The sequence below is a fragment of the Perognathus longimembris genome, chromosome 28 (genome assembly GCF_023159225.1).
Source record: "Perognathus longimembris pacificus isolate PPM17 chromosome 28, ASM2315922v1, whole genome shotgun sequence".
Classification (NCBI taxonomy): Eukaryota; Metazoa; Chordata; class Mammalia; order Rodentia; family Heteromyidae; genus Perognathus; species Perognathus longimembris.
In genome coordinates this window covers 22,808,375-22,832,484 of record NC_063188.1, presented here as the reverse complement: position 1 = coordinate 22,832,484, position 24,110 = coordinate 22,808,375, and positions in this window count along the sequence as shown.

Sequence of the window (24,110 nt, the reverse complement as noted above, 5' to 3'; positions counted from 1 at the left end):
TAAAAAAGTAGGCTGTGAAAAGCAAAACAGTGCAAGTTAGGGCTGTTTAACCCCAAACCTGGACTTTCTACTGCCATCTATAATCCCCTTAAACTTTTAGAAGCTTATGCATGTTTCTCAAATAACAAGACTAAAGTGGATACAAATCAAACATGAATGATCTATAGAAACTTTATTATAATATAGAAAATTTTGATTTAGAGTGGCAGTAGTGACAATATTAGATTAAAAACTGAGCAAAAGTTATTGCTAAAAAGACTATTTAGTGAGTCAGCCATTATAGAAAAAATAAAATGATTCAATGATCAGTGAAAGAATAATACTATGAACTAAAAATGGAAAGTAAAAACAAAGAACTTGCAAAATATATAAAGATGGCTCTGAAATATATGAAAACATTTTAATCACTTGTAGTGATCAAATGTAAATCAAATCTGTACTGGGACATTAATCTCAGCTATCAAATCATTACAAATAAAAACTATGACAAGGCCTCACATTTTAACCTTGATGTGGAAGTTGTTACTGCCATCATTCCTTACAAGAATAAAACTAATAATATAAAATCAATTCTTTTTCTTAGATCTATTAGAGAATTGAAGTAGCAAATGCTAGCTAGTATCTGGTGATCTGGAAATAAACGGAAATGTGAGAATCATAGCAAAGATCTGCTTATCTAAAATAGAAGTGATCACACAAATGATAATTTTTGTGTGTGTGCGCCAATCTTGGTCTTTGAACTCAGAGCCTGGTCACTGTCCCTGAGCTTTTGTGCTCAAGGCTAGCACTCCAGCACTTGAGCTACAGCTCCAATTCCAGTTACTTGATGGTAAATTGGAGATAAGATAGTCTCAGAGACTTTTCAGCCCAGGCTGGCTTCAAACTGTGATTCTCAGATTTCAGCTTCCTAGTAGCTATGTTACAAGTGTGAGATAAGGGTGCTAGACCTACATATAATAACTTTAACCCAACTGCTAGAGATTCCATACGGATTTGAATAGGACTCAGAATCTCCTTACCATCCAGCTTTAGGGAACCCCTACAAATAAATGAATCTTCCAGCAACTCCACTAGATTTTCACAATGAGGAACTATGAGTTTTCCTTTGTAGTACTGGTTCAACAAGGGGGAAAGTAGATGACATGGAACACTCAGCATACTCAGCACAACAAATACATTCTCTCCAGGGGAATGATTTATCACAATATTATTTTAACTGGCAGAAAGTACTCTCATTCCAGCCTAGTATATCTTTCTTGTCTCCCCAATGGGCAGTGTGACAGGAGCATACACTACTGAAAAAACACTGGTGATGAGACAGTAGCTCACTAAAACACTGAGATTTAATCAAAGGATTGATAATTTACAAAGGTGTCTGTCTCCCACATGTAACACCTCTTAATAATTATGAGAGGTGAGTTAATCGAACACTATGAAACATATTAGGAGAGGAAAACAAGTTAAATTCAATGACCAAAGATTCCATCTAATAAACTGAAAGAGAAAATCAATGTAAGAAAAAGTGAAAATGTAAAAATTAAAGCAGATTTGAACCAAATGGAATGCAAAATGATAGAAAAGTGATGAAAACATAATCTGGTTATCTAAAACTACCAATGAAATTAATGTTTTTTAAGTTTAGCCAAAGTTAACAAGAATAAAAGAGAGAAAAGACAACTTCAAATGTAAATGAGTGAGGCATTATCACAACCAGTCACATGAACATTAAAAGAATAATAAAGGAATATTGAGAATAGTTCTATGACCACAAATTTCATCCTTTAGATGAAACTAGAACACTTCCTTAAAAGGCACAAGCTACCAATAATCAAACAGTAGTAAATGATTATTGTCAAAAACTTTATCCATTAAAAAAATTGAAATCAGTAATTAATGATTTACCAAAAGAGAAACAGGCCAATATTATTTCACCAGTGTATACTACCAAACACTTAAGGAAGAAACTACATCAATTCTCCACAATCTCTTAGAAGATAGAAACAGTGAGAATATTTCCTAACTTGTTCTATGAATGCAGAAGTACTTTATTAACAAAACTGAACTCAAGGTTTAGTTTAGAAGGGAAAATGAAAGTTCATTATCCTCATGATTAGAATTAGAAAATCCCTCAGTAAAATAGTAAACTAAATCCAGAAATGCATATAAATATAAACACTTATCAAATATGATGTGATTCAGGTCTGCAATTCTGACTCAACACTTCAAAATTAGAATTTATAAATTCCCCAAATCAACATGCCAAGTCGAAAAATTATATTATTCCATCACTTGATGATGGAAGATTGTTACAAAATTCTACACGTATTCATAACTAAAAATCCAAGAAACTTGGTATATAAAAAGTTATAGTATATTATTCAAATTATAAAATATTTTTTAATATTGAATCAGAAATCCATAATTAATTTATTGTTTGATGGTAAGAAACTGGTACTTTCATGGTAAGGTCAAGAACATTGCAAGAATGTCTTTTCAATTTTACCCATCAGTAATATAAGAAAATGAAATAAAAGTAACATAAACTAAAAGAATACTAGAAACCTTAAAAAGTTCATTTTTCACATCTTCATGATGTTTTAACCAATCTTCAGTATAACCTCATATTTGCCCTCCAAAAATTCAGCAACAAAGAAGAATACTTCCTGGCACAAATAAAAGTATAGCACAGCACTAGTGGCTCACACCCATAATCCTAGTTACTCAAGAGGATGACATTTGAGGATTACAGTTCAAAGTCAGACCAGGCAAGAAAGTCTCTGAGACTCTTAATTGTTTGGGTTTTTTGCCAGTTGTGGAGCTTGAACTCAGGGCCTGAGCACTATCACTGGCTTCTTTTTGCACAAGGCTAGCAGTCTACCACTTGAGCCACAGAACCACTTCTGGCTTTTTCCATACAGGTGGTGCTGAGGAATCAAACCCAGGTCTTCATGTTCTGAGACACTTATCTCCAACTAATGACCAAAGAGACAGAAGTGGATCTGTGGCTCAAGTGGTAGAATGCTAGCCTTGAGTAAGAAAGCTGAGCAACAGTGTCCAAACCCTAAGTTTAAGCAAAATTTGATGAGGTATTATTTAAATGGAACACTTCATTATGAGTGAAACCTGGAAAACATGAGGACATTACTTGGACACCAATGATTATTAAATATAATAAGAAAAGTCATTAATAATAATGTACCAGTATTGTTTCATCAGTTATAAGAAATGGATCATACATAGGAAATTGATAGTAGGGTAAATGATGTGTAGAAATCATCAGAATTTCCTGTGTTCACAAATTTTATGGAAATGTAAATTTTTTTCTTTGTTGTCAAAGTGAAGTACAGAGGGGTTACAGTTTCATATGAAAGGCAAATACATGTTTTATCCAACTTGTTATCTCCTCCCCCACTTTTCCCCCATCTCTCCCCTCCCCCCTCCATGAGTTGTACAGTTGGTTTACACCAAGTGGTTTTATAAGTATCACTGTTGCAATGATTTGTCTTTTTATACTTTGCCTCTCAATTTTGATATTCCCTTTCCTTCCCTAGTTCCAATACACATATATACAGTATCCGGGGTACTAAGATAAATTACAGTATTAGCCGTGGTAAAACCACAGGAAGGGAATACAAGAGAAAAAAATGGTGCAGTTTCACATGGCATGTTGAAAATAACAACTATATACCACTTATATCCATAACTTGGAGTTCATTTCGCTTAGCATCACCTTATATCTTCATATATACATAGTTATTGAGCTATGGTGATCTCCTTCTATGACTATCATAGAGATGTACTAATTATTCCTTATAAGGGAAACCATAGAGTCCATGTTTCTTTGGGCCTGACTCACTTCACTTAGTATGATTTTTTCCAAGTCCTTCCGTTTCCTTACAAATGAGGCAGTATCATTCTTCCTGATAGAGGTATAGAATTCCATTGTGTATATGTACCACATTTTCCCGATCCACTCGTCTACTGAGGGACATCTAGGTTTGTTCCATATTTTAGCAATGACAAATTGTGCTATGATGAACATAGTTGTGCTGGTGGCTATGGTGTGGTCTTGCTTATAATCTTTTGGGTAGATGCCCAAAAGTGGGGCTGCTGGGTCATAGGGAAGCTCTATGTTTAGCCTTCTGAGGAACCTCCACACTGCTTTCCAGAGTGGTTGAACAAGCTTACATTCCCACCAACAATGTAGTAGGGTTCCCTTTTGGCCACATCCCATCCAGCATTAATTATTGTTAGTTTTCCTGATAATGGACATTCTTACTGGAGTGAGGTGGAATCTCAATGTTGTTTTGATTTGCATTTCTTTTATGGCCAGTGATGCAGAGCATTTCTTCATGTGTCTTTTGGCCATTCTTATTTCCTCTTCTGAGAAGTCTCTTTTTAGGTCTTTGGCCCATTTGTTGAGGAGGTCATTGGTTCTTTGAGGATTTGTTTTGGAGGAATTTAATTTTTTGAGTTCTATGAATATTTTAGATATGAGGCCTTTGTCCGTTATTTGGCTGGTAAAGATCTTGCCCCAATCTGTGGGCTTTCTGTTTATTTGCAAGCTATATCCTTTGCCTTGCAGAAGCTTGGTAGTTCGATGCAGTCCCATTTGTCTAACCTTCCTTTGATTTGTTGTGTTTCTGGGCCTTTGATTTGTTGCATTTCTGGGTTGATTTGTTGCATTTCTGGGCCTGTATTAAGGAAGTCTTGTCCTGTGCCAAGGAGCCCAAGTGTTTCTCCTATTCTTTTTTGTAGTGTTTTCAGGGTATCTGATTTTACTTCTAGGTCTTTGCATATGACACGATCCTGTATCTGAAGAACGCCATAGGCTCTACTCCCAAGATATTTGACCTGATCCAAAACTCTGGCAAAGTAGCAGGACATAAAATAAATCCTCAAAAATCAATGGCTTTTCTATACACCAACAACCTGAAGAGAGAGGATGAAATCAGGAAAGCAACACCTTCTGCAATAGCCTCAAAAACATTAAATTGTTTTTTGTTTGTTTGTTTGTTTGTTTGTTTTATGGCCAGTCCTGGGCCTTGGACTCAGGGCCTGAGCACTGTCCCTGGCTTCATTTTGCTCAAGGCTAGCACTCTGCCACTTGAGCCACAGCACCACTTCTGGCTGCTTTCTATATATGTAGTGCAGAGGAATCAAACCCAGGGCTTCATGTATACAAGGCAAGCACTCTTGCCAATAGGCCATATTCTCAGCCCTCACTTCTGACTTTTTGGTGGTTAATTAGAAATAAGTCTCTTGCCGAGGCCGAAATCAGGAAGGCAACTCCTTTTGCAATAGCCCTCCAAAATATAAAATACCTAGGAATAACCTTAACCAAAGAAATGAAATACCTCTATGATGAGAACTTTAAAAACCTGAAAAAGGAAACTAAGGCAGAACTAAGGAAATGGAAAAACCTCTTATGCTTCTGGATTGGGAGGATTAACATTTTGAAAATGACAATATTGCAAAAAGGCTATCTACAAATTCAATGCAATACCTATCAATACCCCAACTCCATTCTTTAATGAAATAGAGGAAGCAATCCAGAAATTCATTTGGAACAAAAGACCCGAATAGTAAAAATGATCCTAAGCAAAAAGAACAGTGCTGGAGGAATTACAATACCAAACTTCTAGTTCTATTACAAACCTATAGTAATAAAAAAAGCTTGGTAATGGCACAAGAACAGGCCTGAGGACCAATGGAACAGAACTGAAGACCAGAAATGAACCCGCAGACCTATGGATATTTAATATTTGATAAAGGAGCTAAGAAAATAGGATGGAAGAAAGACAGCCTCTTCAACAAATGGTGCTAGCAAAACTGTTTCAACACCTGTAACAAACTAAAACTAGAGCCTTATATATCACCCTGCACCAAAATCAATTCCAATAGGAACTCTAAAATTTTGATAAAATAGTTTACTTTAAAAATACATGACAAACTATAGAAATGATCCCTGAAGGAAAATGGTGAGATAAAGGATAAAAAGCAAGCCAATGCAACAGTGATACTTACAAGACAATATGTTGTAAATTAACAGTGCAACTTAGAACTCAGAAGGAGGCAGGGGGGAATTGGGAAGGAGGGAAGGTGGGAGAAAAATGGAGAAGCAGGTATCAAGTTTGACAAGAAATGTACTCACTAATTTATGTAACCTCTCTGTATATCACCATGACAATATATATATCCACTCATTCCATTAGGGAAGCAATAGGGAAATGAGCATCCATGCATAAAGCACCACATTCTAATTTTAACAAGTGCAAAAATCAATGAAGGTGAATTATACAACAGCTAAGAAAAAATGTATTTAACAATCATACTATTAATCCAGTTTCTATTAAAATTACCCTGAAGGCTGGGCACCTGTGACTAATCCCTGTAATCCTAGCTACTCAGAGGCTGAGATCTGAGGATCAATATTCAAAGCCAGCCCGGGCAGGAAAGTCCATAAGACTCATCTCCAATTAACCACCTGAAAACCAAAAGTGGCACTGTGGCTCAAGTTGTAGAGCTCTAGCCTTGAGCTGAAGAGCTCAGAGACAGTGCTCAGGTCCAGAGTTCAAGCCCCACAACTGAAAAACAAAACAGAACAAAACAAAAAATACCCAGAAAGTATATTTTCAACAACACAAAAACTCCCACAATATTCTAATTTTTGATGCCCTTTAGTGGATGAATGGATCAAGAAAATATGGTATATATATACACAACAGAATTCTATACTTCCACCAGAAAGATTGACATTGCCCAATCATTCATAAAGAAATGGAAGGTCTTGGAAAACATTCTACTAAGTAAAGTAAGTCAGACCCAAAGAAATATAGGTTCACACAGTAATAACAGAGGATAATATTACAAGAAGATCACAAAAGCTCAATTGCTTTTTGCATATGATCTTATATAATGATGGTTACCTAAATGAACCCAAGAAATGGAAACAAGAGATTTCTTGTTATTTTTCTCTCTTATCACTGTGTTTGAAATCTGTACCTTTTGTCTTGTAAGTTTATCTGTTTTGAGAAGGGTAAGGGAAAGCACAGAAATTGTATGAAAAGGGATGAACAGCTGCAGTACTGATACTAGACACTGTGTTGAAAATGAACTACACAACTTGTGTGGGAGGGAAGTCGGGAAGGAAAGACTAGGAGAAAATGAGGGAAAAGGTAAAACTTAAAAAAAAATGTACTCATAGCTTGACTTATGTAACTAAAGGGGTATATCAACTTTACAACATAAATAAATAAATAAATAAATAAATAAATAAATAAATAAAATACACAATACTATTTGCTACATTGTTTTTTTTTCAAATATCTGAAACTGGGAATATCTAGAATGTTCCTACTTACGAGAGTAGTTGAATAAATTATGGTGCATTCACACAGTGGGTCATTATGCAACTGCAAAATACAATGAGAATATCTCAATGGATATACCTGTGACTTGTGAGATACATTAGTAAATGAAATATAAAAAGTATCTTGCTATGCAAATTTTATGCCTTAAAGATTGTAAATTAACATATGCACAAATTCTTTTTATTTATTTATTTTTTTGCAAAAAGTAACATAGCAAGGAGAAATCAGAAACTAAAAGAACTGGTTGCCTAGAATGGGTTAATAGGAACAAAAGAGAATAGATAGTGAATAGAATGATTAAGGAGATAAGACTTCTTTCTAAATGATTTTCATATTTTGGAACCATATTAATGTTTTATATACCTTAAGTGTCAACAACTTCTCTGGCATTGTGGATGAGAGACACTACGGCAGCAAGTGCTCTTAACCGAAAAGAATTGAACTGCAGCTTTTCTCCAGACTCAAAGGTTTAATTCCAACCTAACAGCTGCACTGCAGTCCATGAAATATTTACATTGTTTCTTGCTAAATTATATACATTATTTACCATATCACCTATTAAATATTTACTGCCTTTCCAAATATGTCATGTATCACACTTCACTGCTCTTGTTTCTTTTAGCAATAAATAGAAAAGGCCAAACCCTACAGAAGCCTGGAGACAGTGGCTATAACAAAGAAAATAGGGACAGAACAAGAATGGAAAAGAAGCAGAAGGTAGATATCTGAAAAAAACAAGCACTTATGTTACGTATTTTCTTAAAATTCCCTCCTTTGTGTTGGTCATTTCTCTTACTTACAAATGATTTTTCTCAATAATTTATATGTTCAAAATTCCAGTTTGAATTATCTAGAAATCAACTATATTATCCTCAGAAGCTGTGCTTTTGAGTGGTCAGAAATAAAATATCATCATTAAGAAAGACACTCACCCACCTTATTCAAAGTTCTGTCCTATAAGAAACAGAATTGAATACATTCAACACAAAGAAGTGAAGTCAAAAAGAAGTGAAATATATTCAACTCTTCTCAAGCCATACAATTTTTTACTCTGAGAAACATAAAAATCATTAATAATAGTCTAGATACATACATACACACACATACAAACATACATAATACATACATACTGCTTACTATCAATAAAAGATGGCAAATTGTGAAAGGCATTCACATTTCAGAGGTAAAAGAAAGCCAATTTAATTGGTTCCTACTTGAGCAAAATTCTCTTAAACTTGCTCAGTGTATCTAAAGTAGCCATCTTACATATTCCTAGTTAGGTACCAAATATGTACTTTCCTCCTTTACTGACATGAGTAAAGCCTTAATGCCTCTTTGGCATCTAAAGACATATGTTGAAGTTTTAACCAAAGAGGAATTAGTGGGACGTTCTGAGGGAGACTACCAGAGATGTATTTATAAAGAATGGGTACATATATTTCTTCATCCTTCTACTTAAAATTGAAGAGGATGACTGGCACAGCAGGAGCTATCTTGAGCCTAAAGAAGGCCATACTTTGAAGAACCAAATTTCAAAAAGCTGGACAGATATGTCTCTCTGATGACCATGATGTTTTATACTAGCTGTTAGAACCTTATGTCTTTGACATGAGAGAGTATTAACTCTTGTGTCATATTTAAATTATTCTATTTTAGTTCTCTGCTATTTGGAACTAGATTTCTTCTCTATAAGTAAAACTAGGTTCTTGATACTAGCCGTTTTTATAGACATTGAGTTCTTTGTGTGTACTTGTTGTCAGATCCCCTTTCTGAGTGCAGGCATTCATATCTTAATGGTAGAAATGTAACTTTACAGTATATTTTCATCATAGCTGTTCAGTAAGTATGAAAGTCTCTTTGTTAATGCTCATTTAAAGCCAAGGAATACATTTCTATGATAATTATGAATGTTCTAAATTGCTTTTCTTCAAATTTTTATTGGAATGGTTAAGATATGTAGTTGTGCCCAGTGTGCTGAAACATATTATTGATGTCTACATCCTTGAAGTTCAAAAGCGTTTGCTAGCTAGTTGACTTGGATTGAGTGGTTGTTTGCAATTAACATACATATGCAGACTTGTCAATATATTCAACTCACAAATTCATTTCACAAACAAAATTGTTTGAAAATTTTCTCAAACTATACAGCAGGTCAACAAATGTTCTTTGAGTATTTATCATGTGTTAGAAAATAAGAAAACTGATCTGAGTTTCAAGTTCAAACATGAAAGAGAGAAAAAGAGAGACAGATAGCTTCCAAGGAAGCATTTAAACAAAAATTGTACTCAAATGAATGAGTGCTATAACTGCACTTTTGCATTAAATGTAGTCATCTGTGCATCAATACCTCTTTTTAAATTGCCTAGATTTTCTATTTTGCTGAAACACATTGAGTCATTTCATCCTGCAGCTGGGGTTTCCTGAAAACTCTACTACCAAACATTAAAAATCCCCAAAGTATATTGCAGGTGTTTTCACAGTAAGGGTATTCTTTGAGATTAATTTGAATAGATTTCAAACTCAAGTGACTAAGAATGATGACTACAAGAGTTTTGCTATACCAGTAACTTCTTCAGAAAAATTAACTGAATAAAATTGACCTTGATTATTTGATGAAGTGAAAAGGTCTACTTTCTGTCATAACTTATGTAGAATATTGTCTGAGTTTTACTTCTTAACCTCCAAACTTGGAAAGCACATCTATATTAACAAATTATACACACACACACACACACACACACACACACACACACTATATTTAAAAATCAACAAAATCAACACAGTGTCTTTTGGTTTTTGTTTTGTTTTCTTTCTTTCTTTTTTGCCAGTCCTAGGGCTTGAACTGGGGGCCTGAGCACTCCCCCTGGCTTCTTTTTGCTAAAGGCTAGCACTTTACCACTTGAGCCACAGTGCCACTTCTGGCTTTTTCTGTTTATGTGGTGCTGAGGAATCAAACCCAGGGCTTCATGCATGCTAGGCAAGCACTCTACTGCTAAGCCACATTCCCAGACCCTATCATTTGGTTTTGTTTAGTCTACATTCTACCTTGGATCAATTCTTAGTTTTTTGTATTCTTTGATGTGGATATATTCTCCCTGTATTTGCATGAGTTACTTCCAATATTTGCTAGGCACACTTTATCATTTCTTTTCTTTTGGCCAGTTCTGGGGATTGGATGCAGGGCCTGGGTGCTGTCCTTGAGCTATTCTGCTCATGGCTAGCACTCTACCACTCTGAGACACACCTCCACTTCCAGTTTCCTGGACTGGCTTTGAACTATGATCTTCAGATCATAGCCTCCTGAGTAGCTAAGAATACAGGCATGAGGAGCTGGGAATATGGCCTAGTGGCAAGAGTGCTTGCTTCTTATACAAGATGCCTTGGGTTCAATTCCCTAGCACCACATATATAGAAAATGGCCAGAAGTGGCGCTGTGGCTCAAGTGGCAGAGTGCAGAGTGCTATCCTTGAGCAAAAAGAAGCCAGGGGCAATACTCAGACCCTGAGTTGAAGGCCCAGGACTGGCCAAAAAAAAAAAAAAAAAAAAGAATACAGGCATGAGGCACCAGTGCCTGGTTATACCTGGTCATTTGTAAGCTGTTCTCATTGTCTTCCTAGAAATCAGGACAAGTCTTGCCTTTCTGTAGGGATACTGGAAATCACAAACATACATTATATACATGAGTATTGTTCTACTCTTGAAGTAGATATTCTTATTTACTTTTAAGTGTTGACTGGTGATAGAATTATTATAATTTGAACTAAATTTAAAGCCTAACACGAAATAAACTCTATAGATAATTTTCAGTAGTCCCAGACAGATGGTTTTGGTTTCATGTTTAGATATATAAAATTTAAATTACCTCAGTTTAAACCTGATACAGCTCATTTCGAAAATATATAGATAATCTAGGATATGTAGGTTTGCAAAACACCTATTATATAGAGGATTTTGTTCTAACAAGGACTGAGCTGTCATGTTATATTATTTCAATCAAGTTTATAATTGTGGGATGATTTCAAATGAATTTAGAAAATTGTTTGGTTCCCCAAAGGTATTTATGAAAAAGTGTCACAAAAATCCAGTGTCTACAGGGTAAAAAAAGACAAACAACTACAAAAGCAATACTTGCAAAACTGTTTGGTGTAAGTGAACTGAACACCTCATGGGGGGAAAGGAAAAGGGGGAGGAGGAAGGGGGGTATGAGGGACAAGGTAACAAACAGTACAAGAAATGTATCCAATGCCTAACGTATGAAACTGTAACCTCTTTGTAAATCAGTTTGATAATAAAAATTTAAAAGAAAATTCAATGTCTAACTTGGACTTGGTTGGTAGTACTCTAAAAGAAAAGACTTTTATTTTTATATCCCTAGTTGATATGTCCCTGCAGTTCTTCCTTTGTGCATTAGCATATTTTCAATAGAACTTATTTACAGTGTTTTAGGGAGGTCTAGCCAAGGAGAGATGGGGGAGGGAGAGAGAGATACAGTAGAGAGAGAGAGAGAGAGAGAGAGAGAGAGAGAGAGAGAGAGAGAGAGAGAGAGAGAGAGAGAGAGAGAGAGAGATGAAGTCTGAGGTTTTAATGGATATTTTGTTCAGAATGACTTTTTACTGATGTTTTTATCCTTGATATTAGAAAAGAAGGCAACTCTTTTTTTATAAAACTAAATTTATTATATTCCTTCACATCTAGAAACCTCATCAGTTCACTAATTCTAGTTTATTTTAAATCTCTTTTCTAAATTGCCATGTAGAGATTAAACAGGAAAGCATAAAACACAGAAAGAGAATTAAAATAAAATTAAATAAAAATCTAATCTTTATCAGTTTATCCACTAGAAGAAAATGAAATCAAATGCTACTTAAAATAAAACAGTTAAATTTCACCAAAGAAATAAACCAGCACTGGCATTCAACCAATTCCATGGGCTTCCTTAGGGGCTAAGTCCTGTCTGCACATCAATGAACGAATCAGTATTTGAGACACGAAGTAACTTTTGGCAGACATTGAAAAAGGCACCAAATGGTCTCTGTCTTTGCTGTGATCAACTGTGAAATGAAAACCTACCACTTAAATCACTTCTACTGCAACCTAATTCGTTCTCCCTGAGCACAATACAGAATAAATCGCAGTGCCCTCTGGCCCATGGAATTTTTCTTAAAATAAAACCAACAATGTGAAGTTTTTGTGGTTGGAACATCTTCTCAGTCTCTAACTATATGTGATATTTCAACTGTTCTTTGAAATTTAGTCTAATCATAGATTTTCTAGTATGAAAGAAAAATACAGCTCATTTAAGCCATAGTTCAACCACTGACTAGTTGTGGACATTGGTCAAGTCATTTCTTACTTAGAAATGCCATTGTCTTCAGCAATAGCTTCTGATTTCAGAGGCCCCTTTTACCTTCAAGAACCTATTGAAATAGGTACCAGCCTATTAGAGGGGGATTAGAGAACAGAGAGGGTGAATGAGGGTAAATGCATTCTAAGGACTTTATAAGCATGTATGAACATAGAATAACAAAACCTTCTGAATTGTTTTTCAAAGGCATAGGAGAGGAGAGGGTGATTAAGCAGGTAATTTTGATTAGGTTGCATTGAATGAATGTATGGAAATGCCACAATAAAATCACCTTGTACAATAAAGATGTGGCAATAAAAAATGTTTTTCAAATTCACCAGGTGATAATCAGATCTACAGTTAAATTGTCTTGCCCTTCTCCCTCTAGTATCTAATAATTAAACACATTTTAAAAAAAAAACTTAGGTATTGATCTGTAAGGTGAGAGAAGTCTAATATAGTCTAAGAGTAGATATTTGCCTTCATAAGGCAACGAGTTCTTGCTTCACACAAAGGCTCTCTAGACAGAAACAAGTCTCCAATGTCACTTCAGATATACACTTCTCTATCATAAGACAATTTGTCTTTATGCATCCTCTTGACTTAAAAAGTGTGAAGAATCTTTATGGAAAGGAGTTATTCTTGCAATTCAGTCTGGATACTACAGGTGGTTTTTATGTGCAACTATGGAATTCACACCAAAGTAAATGTGACAATAGAGTTGAAAAGCTTCTACTTCTAAAAGTGAATATCGTCATTGGACTTGAGGAAGAAAATCTCTGCAAACTACATTTGAAACTACATAAAAGAAACAATGAAATATTTGTGGGGGAAAGCCAATGAATTCTTAGATCAGTCATATATTTTTTTCCAGAAAATTATTTCCTCAAAAAAGGTTTTCTGTTATTACTTGAGAAGGCATATGCATATGTAAATACTCATATAAATAAATATTTTCCTGTTGGCTTCAGATAAGCAAATAATTTATCTTATACAACTATCTGTGGGAAAATATGATTCAATTAATTTAATAAATACAGCACTATCACCAGGAGGACTGTATTCTTCCATGTATAAGTAATTTTATCTCAGAGTAAAAGAAAATTCTTGGGAATTCAACATTATTTACAGAATTTGTATTCATTTAGGGAAAAAAATGTTGAAATCTTCTGTGCTTCACTTCTTACCAGGGGTCTATTTTTCCAAATACAACACAACAGAGTTTAATATTTCTATGTATATTTTGCTTAAGTTCCTTAAGTGTTTGATGTGTTAGGTTCTCACACTAAGTAGGAACCAAACTTGATTTCAACTGACAAACATTGGCAGAAATTATTATTTCTTCATGAGAAGCAGAACTTAGACAAATACACACCAACTGTTCTATGACTTTGGAAATAGAAAACCATTCAGGCAAATTAAAGTGTTCACAGAGCTATGGGGGCAACATAAACCCACTCAGTGATCCAAAATGTGGATTTCTTTCATCCATCCTCATTTCCTGTTGGCTTCAATGCCAGATGTTTTAGAATTTCAAGCATCTTGAAATCCTCCAAATAGCTTCATGAGTAACTGAAGCATATGTTAGGGTGGGGTGTGTCTTTCTGTCTGTGTGTCTGTGTTTTTCATTTGAGATTCATTTCTCACAATTTTTATACTCAAATTTAAGAATTTAGAAACTGAAATCAGTAGAGAAGGGTATTGTGTGAAGTCAGACAAAGAAAGGTTTGCATTAACTATTAATCCCTATCTGTGTGACCGTGGTCAGAATGTCAAATGTGATGTCTCCATCATATCCCATAATCTATTCAAGTAAAATAATAACAGACCTAATTTCATAGGGCAACTAAATTAATCTAATTCATGTAAGACATCCAGCACACTTTGTGTAAGAACACATTCAGAAATTAGAAGTTACGTTATCAAAGTCCTTCAATGGTTGAAAAGACTTACAGAGATTACAAAGAAGAAAATACATTTACACTACAATTTGAATATGAACTGAAGTTTATGTTATAAACTTGTATTAAGTAATGGGTTCAGTTTTATATTTAAGAACATTTTTCAATCAGATACATTAAAGTTCAAATTGTGCCTTTGTTAGCAAGTCATTAGGACTAGTTTACTCATGTTTATGAGAATTTTCATAACATTTAGTAATCATAATGTTTCCTGTGTTTTAGTCTGATTTCTTGCTTTTCTGGTTAGCTTTAATATTACATTACATATTTTGAATATTAAACCTCTGTCACATGAATATTTGGCAGTTATTTTCTCTTATTCAACTGGTTTTCTCATCACTGTGCCATGTGTTTTCTGTAATCCCACTTGGATATTTCTGTTTTCATCTATTTTGGGGTCCTATCCCTAAAATCATTGCCCATAACAATGATTTGAACTGTTTCTCTATATTTTTGCTTTTTAATTTAATTGTATTGTCAAGGTTATGAACAGAGGGGTTATAGTTACATATATGTTAGTGATTGCATTTTTTAAATGTTTTATTTTCAAGGGAATATACAAACTTGTCAAATTTGTTATCTCCTCCCTCATTTTTCTCTCACCTCCCTCCTTGCAAACCCTTCCCCAAGTTGTACAGTTAGTTTACAAGGTATTGTCTTCTACAATTGGTTTACCTTTTACCCTTTACCTTGCATTGGTTTACCTTTTACCCTTTATCTCATCATTTTGATGTTCCTCTTCCCTTCCTACATTCAGACAAATGTATATACAATACCCAGGATATCAAAATCAAATACATTGACAATAGGGGCTAAACCATAGGGAAGATAAACAAAAGGAAAAAAAAAGAACCATACTTGGAGTTCATTTCACTTAGCATTATCTTATGTGATCATATGTACATAGCTATTGAGTGATTGTGATCATCTGCTAGGAAGACCCAGAAATGAACCCGCTGACTTATGGCCACCTAATCTTTGATAAGGGAGCTAAAAATATAGGATGGAAGAAGGACAGCCTCTTCACCAAATGGTACTGGAATAATTGGCTAAACACCTGTAACTAACTAAAGCTAGATCCTTATATATCACCCCACACCAGAATGAAATCCAAATGGATCGAAGACCTTGCGGTAAAAGCAGATAGCCTAAAAACATCGCAGGACTGAATATGAGAAACTCTAAAGCTCCTTGGCAAAGATAAAAACTTTCTTAATGAAGACCCAGAAACACAACAAATCAACGAAATGCTGGACAACCGGGATTGCATACTCTATATTTTCTTTTACTAGTTTCAGGTCTTTGATACATCTTCAGTTCATTTTTGTTCAAAGTGAGATGTAAGAATCAAGTTTCAGTCTTCTACATGTATCAATAGCAAGATTTTTTCCAGAGCATGAGGTATATGCTTTTATCCCTTTCATTGATAATTAGTCAAGTCTAGATGAATGTATTTATTTCTGAGCTCTGGATATATTCTGTTCCATTGGTTTATGTGTCTTTTTAAAATACAAATACCATGATGTATTGGCTCTTATGGCTTTGTAATACACATTGAAATCGGGCATCATAATGCCTCCAGACTTGTCCTTTTGTTCAAGATTACTTTGGGTCTTCTCTTTGCTCATATAAATTTTATAATCTTTTTTCATAGTTACATAAAATGATTTTTGAATTTGGATTTGGATTTCTTTTCTAGACACTAAGAATTAATTTGCTAAGAAAAAGATAATGGAAGCATCCTGCTCAAAAGGGCTACAAAGCAATACCTAGGAATAAACTTAACCAAGTAAAAGACATATGTAACAAAAATTAGAAATCATATATAAAGCAATTAAAGAAAACAGAAAATTGAATGTCCTCCTGTGTTCATGGAGTAGAAAAAATATTGTTTTAGTGTTTATATGAACCAAAATGACATTCAAATTCAATGTAATACATATGCAGCTAACATGCAACTGAACTATAAATAAAAGATACAATGGAGGAATTGAATTTTTACTTTATTTAAATTTAATTAATTTAATTATCAGTATGTAACTGGTAGAAACCATACTGGAGTGGAAAGTTACAAGGCCTTGAAGAATAATTTTCACTGAAGCTAGATTTCATGTCTGTTTTATGTAAAGGAATAGCTCCTCAGAAGAAAAATATCTTTTTTCACACATTGTTTTGTTATAAAAATTCAAAATTCCACCTCAGATTTACCATGATATCTTAAATAAAACATGTTCCACTTACAATAGTTTATATATTTGCATGCCAGTAGTCCTAATTTTAGTTTTGTTTCCATGGTAATTATGATGTTTGTTTGTAAGAGTAAGTACTCAATGAGGCATGCACTGCCTTTTACAAATTTAATATATAAATATCAGTAGCTCTTCTATATAGCAATAATGAACAATTTGAGAAATAAATTTAGGAAAATAATTCTATTCACAATAGTCTCAAAAATAAAATACCTAGGAATTCGTTGTGACTTGATTTTTCTAAAAAAAAAAAAAGAAAAGAAAAGATTACCAAAACCTATGTGGAAGAAAAGATAGCATCTTCAACAAATGATGCTGGAAAAACTCCACATTCATATACAAGACAAACTAGATCCCTGTACCTTGCCCTGTACTAAAATGAATTCAAAGTAGATCCAAAGTCCTCAATGTAAGACCTGAAACATTGAAACTACTCCATGGAAACCTAAACACTGGAAGATATAGGCATATGTGATAACTTCTTGAATAGAACTTTAATATGTCAGCAAATAAAAGCAAGAATTGACAGATGACACTATATTAAAAAGGAGCTTCTATACTACAAAGAAAACCATATCTAGAATTAAGAGACAGCTTATGTTAATGAAGAAAATCTTTGCCAGTTCTACATTCTAGAAGGGATTAATAATCATAATATAAAAGGAGATATAAAGAAATTAAACTCACATTAGGCACAGAGATTAGTGGCTGAAATAGAATATAAGTTTGAAATAACTTGCAGTAATGCCTCCTTGTAATTAGTATACATTAAAAATGGATGACAGGGAAGCAAACATTTTCTTGGGAAGATTACCCATGAGAGGTAAGAAGGTCAATAGAAAAGGTGAATAAACTTGAATATGATCAAATAAGTCTCCCTATATACAACTAATATGTATTAACAAAAATGTTTCATCAAAATCATGCGATATAAATATATTCCTATATCATAAACTCTATGTGACTTAAGTGTTATGACTATCGACAGAATTGATTATGATAAGATATATTTACAAAGAAAAGAATTTATATACATTTGTCAGATGAGGACACTGAGCATCAAAAAGAAATCACAGATCACACTTGTCTTATAAATGGTAGAGTATGGATAAGAATTTTTCACCAAAGAATATTAAATTCATAATTATACATATTGCAATAGAGATTTTTGTATATACACATGTTTTTTCCCTAAGGCTAGGGGTAAAGTCTTGTGATACAAGTTATTAACAAAATAAGTGTTAAAATGAACATTATAATGATCAATTATTGACTAGAACACTAGAGAATCATGACTCAATTATCAAACTGCTTTGATGTAACCTTTAAATGTTTTCTATAATCAAATGTCTGGTGTTATTTTTGTGATGTTAGATAGATATTTGGTTTTCCCATCATTTTGCAACATTAAAAACTGGATAAAAATGTCACCCAAGGCCTGGGGATATAGCCTAGTGGCAAGAGTGCCTGCCTCGGATACACGAGGCCCTAGGTTCGATTCCCCAGCACCACATATACAGAAAACGGCCAGAAGCGGCGCTGTGGTTCAAGTGGCAGAGTGCTAGCCTTGAGCGGGAAGAAGCCAGGGACAGTGCTCAGGCCCTGAGTCCAAGGCCCAGGACTGGCCAAAAAAAAAAAAAAAAAAAAAAAAAAATGTCACCCAAGACAGCACAAATCCAATATAACACTGGTTAAATGATTGACTAACTTCTTAAACGGTTTTTCAGGATTACCTTTTGCTCAAATATAATTCAAATGATATGAATACCCATTTCTACCATTATCCAATACCAATGTATATCTTAGAACTAATATATTATGCAATATAGAATTGGTGTCACTCGAATTCTTTAATCCCTTCATGATTGCTAACTTTTAAAAGACGAATTAAAAATTTGCAAAGTTCCCAGATGCAGCTCTCAGGCATTTTCTCTAGTCCATAAACTTGGTTTAGTGGTCTGGAACAAACAAATCCATCCCATATGGAAAATCTAGGGGTAAAGACTCTAATGGGTCTTGATTTATGTTGTAGTGCTTTTGTATAGAGTGAAAGGAAGGACTACTGAATTTCTTCAAGGATGTTCAGGGTTTTAGTTTTTTGTTTTTTACTACACCATTGCTCAAGTATCAGTGTTTTGTTGTATTATTGAAGGGGAAAGGTTAGATCTAATCTGAAAACATCCCCATTTCCATCTAGTTCAATTTATCTTCACTGAGAAGAATTTTCATGTAATTCCTACCATATTTTAATCTGTTCTTTACCTAAATCCTAGAATTTTTTTTTGTCTGGGGAGAGATTACCAAGTTAAATTGGCTTACTCTTTTATCAGCCAGCTAACAAATTTTATTGGAACACTTCCTGAAATGTAGTCTTGCAGGATATCACTATCAGAATCACCTGAAAGAAATAATTCATAAAATGCAGATTCTTATACTCCTACTCATCAGCACTGAGGGTTAGGTTCCAACCCTGGAGTGCAAGGCTGAGAAATATTGCAGGTTTAGAGAAGATGAAGGAGCCAACAGTAAAGTATAATTTCTTAGACACTTAAAAAGTCACTGGACTCTGACTTAAACCATGTTTTACTTTCAAACTTAAATTCATTTGCAGCAATAACCAAACAATTATAAGAAAGTGAGAGAAATTGTGGCATAACCCAAATAAAAATTTTATCTTAAAACAGCATATAACAGCTCTGTATTGTTAATCTGATTTCTTGCTGCATAAATGAGTAATAAAATCCCAGACCCAGAATACCGTATTGCATTAGTAGTTTTTACTCATAGCCCGCACAATATTACTAACATCACAATGAAGTGTATTACCACATAGCCACAATGCAAAAAACACCAAATATGGCATTATAGATCTAGGCAGAGTAGTTGTGTTTTAAAGAGGTGTTGGTAAGAAAAGGCTCATATTTTATGGTTAATATTTACCTGAAAGAAGGGCACTAGCAACCCAAGCGTTTGCACATGCTTCTATTTTTCTAAAACTGTTATTACAACAGGGGGAAAAAAAGGACAGACAAGATGAATGTGTATTTGTGTGTATGTATGTGTGTAGTGAAGTAAAATAACAGATGCTTGAATCTTAGTAAGATGCCAGGCGCATTTTAAAATATCCCCCCTATGGAGTTTACTCAAGTCTGATTTCTGATCCTTAGAAGCAAATAAACCCAGTGATTACAGTATCATATATGATTGTGAAGCAATAGATGTAAAACTAATTTCCCTTTCATTTTAAGTGTTTATGAGGAACAATAATTTTGAAAGAGGTTAACTTATGCCTACTTATATCTGTTATGAATGAAATTGTAGTTGCTTCCTTGAATTAAAGAATATTTATGGGCTGAGAATGTGGCTTAGTAGTAAAGTGTTTGCCTGGGTTCGATTCCACAGCACCACATAAACAGAAAAAGCTGGAAGTGGAGCTGTAGCTCAAGTGGTAGAGTGCTAATGTTGAGCAAAACGTAGCCAGGGACAGTGATCAAGCCCTAAGTCCAAGCTCCAGGATGGCAAAACAAAAACAAAAAGAACATTTACTCTGCTTTATAATGTAAATATTTTATGTAAACTGGTGTGGAAAACACAACCAAGTCTACCTAGTTCCAAAAATAAGATGTAACAGCTTGGACAAAGCAAGAGGACTATGTCTTCATTTGGAAGTATTTGTCTTCCTAGATATCTTTATATAGCAACAGCATAGTTTCAACCAAGTCAGAACATGATAACCAAGGTGAGAGATCTCAAAGAATTAAGACTTTCCATTACCTATCAATGAGCATCTAAATAGCAGTCCTGTGGTGAAAACCGGATATCTGCCAGACCAATTACCAAAAGTACCCCAGAAATTTACATGATGCCTACCATAAATAAATACTAGAGAATAAATTACTACAGCTATTAAGTGTCTGGAGAGATTAACCTGGAAAAGTTTCTTGGAAGTCCTACCAGGAATATTGAAATTATTATCTTAAGCACTGAAGACATGGAGGACACAGAGTTGAACAAGTTATTGTAAGTCCTAAACTCATAGACTTCACACTAATGGAGATTACAGATACTAAATAAATAAAATAGGTGTGAAAATGTTACAAATGGGAATTCAGATGCAAGGATGGTTCTAACCCAGTTTTTAGGCCAAGGTAGGCTTCCCTGGGGGAGCTGAAGACCTGAGGCACAAGTCAGCATAATTTTTCCAAGAATCTGACAGAAAACAAACCAGACAGGAGCATACACCTCAAGGTAGAAACAGCAAAGCAAGATTACAAAATGAGAGTCTAGAAATTCACATGATTTAAAATGGAAAGAAAGGATAGGGTGGAACAATGTGTTTTTAAATGAAAATTATATACATACAATAAGATCAAGTGGGTATGTTCTTATTCAGTGACTTCAAATTATACATGACAATATTTTCAATTTATATTTTCTATTGTAATAGTCAATTGTGTCAAAGATATTGAACACTTCTATGATACATCAAAGGTCTATCTAACTATCTGCATTTCATAATGCTTATTAAATTGGTGGAGGAAGATTTAGTTTGACTCATAGAAATTTCAGTCCATCATGTGAGGGAGTGTGTGGCAAAGTAGAGTAAGTTATATAACGGCAGCCAGGAAGCAAAGGACAAAATACCTGTGCTAGCTAGTTTTCTCATTTTTCACCTTTTATTTACTCCAGCCTATAACCTATTGACTGGTACTACCTACCTTCAGTGAGTTTTTCCCCACCTACTTAATGCTCTTCACTCTCATAAACACAAGGCCCAGGACTGGCCAAAAAATAAAAAAAAATAAAAAAAGTAAAGCCTGGTATGTAACCAATTTCCTTAAGTCTGTGACAGGGCTGGGGACATGGCCTAGTGGCAAGAGTGCTTGCCTCGTATACGTGAGGCCCTGGAAGTGGCGCTGTGGCTCAAGTGGCAGAGTGCTAGCCTTGAGCAAAAAGAAGCCAGGGACAGTGCTCAGGCCCTGAGTCCAAGGCCCAGGACTGGCAAAAAAAAAAAAAAAATCCCACAAAAATTGTCTTTTCTAATTCCTTAGGCATTGCTCATTCCAAACTAGCTGACAATCAATGATAACCATTATAGAAGTACAACTTTAGATGTCACTAGGAATTTTCTTTTCTGAACTTAACTGCATAAAACCAACAATTTAGAATAGATCAGAAATCAATGAGTCCTTGGAAAAACATGTCACCAGACTTTATTGGGTACAAAACTGTTCAATAGAGGTGTTATATATTAAGCACTAACGAGTCAGTCAAATAATCAAATCCTTTCCCTTGAGTAGCTTAACTATTAGTCATATATCTTAGAGAGCCCTACTATTCCATAGCTTCTTCTCAATTTGAATTGTCAGCTTGGAAGACATTTCAGTCTTCTTCCACACTGTTAAAATCCCAAGCCTATAAAGGTTATTTCAAAATACTGTCTTTCTAAAACATTCTCTGAATCTCCAATTAGGTTTGGCATCATCCTCCTTTGCCTTTCTGGTTTCTTCCCTTGGACACTGAATTGCTTGATGGCAAAACCAATTGCTCACTTATTTTTATTCCCTAACATTTAATAGAATGTTTGACATACTACTTAATAAGCTGAATTTTAGTAAAGTATAGTATGTGCCAGAAAATTTTAATCATTGTATCAAGTATACCATATAGTTATTCATAATATACACCAGGAACACAAAACACAGAAACAGTAAGCTTGACTCAAGGTCATATAGCTGATAAATTTCCATTGAGATCCAAATTCAGGTATCCTAGCTCCAAGATTAATAAGGTTCCAAGATTAACAAGTAGTCAATAAATAGTTGTGGTAGGCAAAGCATGAAATAACTCATATCACACATTGTCTCCCATACATGGAATCTAGAACTTAAAAAGAAATGACATGAATATAAAATGGGAGAAACCAGTGGAAGAAGGGAGAGGAAAAAGTTTGATATGCTCAAATACTTCCTATGTATGTATGAAAATAGGACAATGAAACCTGATAAAAAAAACTGTTTCAAAAGGTGGGAAATAATGAAGAATAAAAAAGGTGAATTTTATCAAATTAATTCCTATGAATGCATAGAAATATCACAATGAATCCTTTTCGTACAATTAACATACATTAACTAAACATGGCAAATATATTAAAAAGAAAAAATTGAAAAGGAAAAATCAAAGCCTTGAAAGTCAGGAAAGGGAAAATTAGCTAGTTTAATGACAAAGGGGAAATTAGAAGCTAGATTTGCATATTTTCATATTTGTCCATTTCTCAATATTTCTCTGATCCAAAGCAATGTCTAAGAAAGTTGTAAAATTATTTCCAAGGGCCTATTACACTGATCTCTCATTACCTGAAAGAATTTATTTTTCTTTTCTTGAATTGATTTGGCAGAAAAAGACAGGGAGATAGATCTCCTTCAATTCTTTTTTTTTTTTTTTTTTTCTCAAATTTTTATTGTCAAACTGATGTACAGAGAGGTTACAGTATCATACGTTGGGCATTGGATACATTTCTTGTACTGTTTGTTACCTTGTCCCTCATGCCCCCCTCCCTCCCCCCTTTCCCTCCCCCCCCAGTGTTCAGTTCACTTACACCAGACAGTTTTGCAAGTATTGCTTTTGTCATTATTTCTCTTTTTTTACCCTGTGTCTCTCAAATTTGGTATTCCCTTTCAATTTCCTACTTCCAATACCAGTAAACACGGTTTCCAATATACTCAGATAAGATTACAGAGATAGTGTAGGTACAACCATAGGAAGGGTGATACAAGAGCATCATCAATAATAGAAACTACACATACACCTAGGACGTTGAAAGTAGTTACAACTGTGATATATCAATTGTTTCCATAACATGGAGTTCATTTCACTTAGCATCATCTTATGTGTTCCTAAGGGTATAGCTATTGGGCCTTGTGAACCTCTGCTATGGCTTGCCTAAACCTGTACTAATTATTCCCAATAAGGGAGGCCATAGAGTCCATGTTTCTTTGGGTCTGGCTCACTTCACTTAGTATAACTTTTTCCAAGTCCTTCCATTTCCTTACAAATGGAACAATGTCATTCTTTCTGATAGAGGCATAAAATTCCATTGTGTATATGTACCACATTTTCCTGATCCATTCATCTATGGAGGGGCATCTGGGTTGGTTCCAGATTCTCGCTATGACAAATTGTG